The following is a 2804-nucleotide window of genomic DNA, read 5'->3' on the forward strand; positions in this document are numbered from 1 at the left end:
TTCATCTGCGATTTTTTTTTTTTTTTTTTTTTTTGAGACAGAGTCTCGCAGTGACACACCCAGGCTGGATGCCATGGCATGATCTCAGCTCACTGCAACCTCTGCCTCCTTGGTTCAAGTGATTCTCCTACCTCATCCTCCCGAGTAGCTGGGATTATAGGCACCCACCACCACGCCCAGCTAATTTCTGTATTTTTAGTGGAGATGGGGTTTCTCCATGTTGGCCAGGCTGATCTCGAACTCCGGACCTCAGGTGATCCGCCCGCCTTGGCCTCCCAAAGTGCTGGGATTACAAGTGTGAGCCACTGCATCTGGCCCGGTTCAATGCTTTTTAAAAAAATTTCATTTGAGACTCCTTTGACCTATGCCTCATTTAAAAGTGTGTTCAGTTTCCAAGTGTTTGGAAATTTTCCTGTTATTCGACTGTTACTGATTCCTCATTTAATTCCATTGTAGTCAGCACACAGTCTATAATTTCAATTCTTTTATATTTGTGAAATTTATTTATTCATTTATTTATTTTGAGACGGAGTCTCGCTCTGTCACCCAGGCTGGAGTGCAGTGACACGATCTCGGCTTACTGCAAGCTCCGCCTCCCAGGTTATGCCATTCTCCCGCCTCAGCCTCCCGAGTGGCTGGCACTACAGGTGCCCACTACCACACCCAGCTAATTTTTTGTATTTTTAGTAGAGACGGGGTTTCACCGTGATAGTCAGGATGGTCTCGATTTCCTGACCTCGTGATCCGCCCGCCTTGGCTTCCCAAAGTGTTGGGATTACAGGCATGAGCCACCATGCCTGGCCAATTATTTTGTCATCCAGGATATGGTCTGTTGTTCTACAAGCACTTGAAAAGAAAGTGTTCTACTGTTGTTTGGTGGAGTATTCTATGAATGTTGATTAGCTCCTGTTACTCCATATGTGCTATTATGACAAAATACCTTAGTCTGGGTAATTTATAACAACAGAAATTTACTTCTCATGTTCAGGAGGCTCAAAAGTCTAAGATCAAAGTACCAGCAGTTTCGGTGTTTTGTGAGGGCTCAGTCTCTTCTTCCAAGATGGTACTTTGAACGCTGCTTCATCTGAGGGGTTTAACACTGTCCTCACATGGCAGAAGGGCAGAAGGAACCCACTCCCTCAAACCTTTTTTTTTTTTTTGAGACAGAGTCTTGTTCTGTCACCCAGGCTGGAGTGCAGTGGCACAATCTCGGCTCACTGCAACCTCTACCTCCTGGGTTCAAGCCATTCTCCCGTTTCAGCCTCCCAATTAGCTGGGATTATAGGCGCCCACCACCACGCCCAGCTAATTTTTGTATTTTTAGTAGAGACGAGGGTTTGCCATGGCCAGGTTGGCTTCGAACTCCTGACCTCAGGTGATTGGCCCACTTTGGCCTCCCAAAGTGCTGGGATTACAGGAATGCACCATTGTGCCTGGCCCTCAAACCTTTTTTAAGGGCCTTAATCGCATTCATGACGGCTCTGTACTCATGATTTAATCATTTCCTGGAGGCCCTACCTTTTAGTATTGTCACATTGGCAATTTTCAACAGATGAATTTTGAAGGACACAAGTCAGACCATAGCTTACTGCCTTTGGCCCCCCAAATTTATGTCCTACTCTCATGCAAAATACATTTATCAGACGCAGTTGCTCACGCTTGTAATCCCAGCACTCTGTGAGGCTGAGGCAAACGGATCACTTGAGGTCACGAATTCCATGCCAGCCCAGCCAACACGGTGAAACCCTGTCTCTACTAAAAATAAAAAAATTAGCTGAGTGTGGTGGTGTATGCCTATAATCCCAGCTACTTGGAAGCTGAGGCACGAGAATTGCTTGAACCTAGGAGGTGGAAGTTGTTGACAGTGAGCCAAGATCGTACCACTGCACTTCAGCCTGGACAACAAAGGGAGGCACTGTCTCAATAGGCAAAAAACAAAAATACATTTATCCATCCCAAAAGTCTCAACTCATTCCAGCACCAACCCAAAACTATAAAGCCCAGAGTCTCACCTAAATCAGATGTGGATGAGACTCAAGGCATGACTCATCTTGAGGCAAATTCTCCTCCAACTGTGAGCCAGTGAAATCAAATAGATGTGCTTCCAGAACACGATGGGCCAGGAATAGGATTGACATTCTCATCCCAAGAGGGAGAAATAGGCAAGAAAAAAGGAGTAATAGGTCCCAAGTAAGTTAAAAACCCAACAAGGCAAACATTAACTCTTGAAGCTTGAGAATAATTCTTGACTCAGTATCTTGACTTCTGGATGCACTGGGATGGGGGTTGGACCCCAAAGCCCCAGGGCAGCCCTACCCCATGGTTTTGCTGGGCACAGCCAACCCAGCAGCTCTCAGGAGTTGAAGAGAGGTACCTGGACTCTCTCAGGCAGGTATTGCATGCTGATGGTTCTACAGGTCTGAAGTCTCAGGGATGGCCCTGCCCATATAGCTCTGTAACAGCCTTTTATTGTTAGCCTTAGATAGCAGATAACTACCACTGAAGTTTTGTTTTTTGAGACGGAGTCTCGCTCTGTCACCCAGGCTGGAGTGCAATGGCGCGATCTCGGCTCACTGCAAGCTCTGCCTCCTGGGTTCACGCCATTCTGCCTCAGCCTCCCGAGTAGCTGGGACTACAGGCACCTGCCACCAAGACTCGCTAACTTTTTGTATTTTTAGTAAGAGATGGGGTTTCACCATATTAGCCTGGATGGTCTCAATCTCTTGACCTCATGATCTGCCCACCTCAGCCTCCCAAAGTGCTGGGATTACAGGCGTGAGCCATGGCGCCCAGTTTTCGTTTTT

Source organism: Colobus angolensis, unplaced genomic scaffold (assembly GCF_000951035.1).
Source record: "Colobus angolensis palliatus isolate OR3802 unplaced genomic scaffold, Cang.pa_1.0 Scaffold49, whole genome shotgun sequence".
NCBI classification, from domain to species: Eukaryota; Metazoa; Chordata; class Mammalia; order Primates; family Cercopithecidae; genus Colobus; species Colobus angolensis.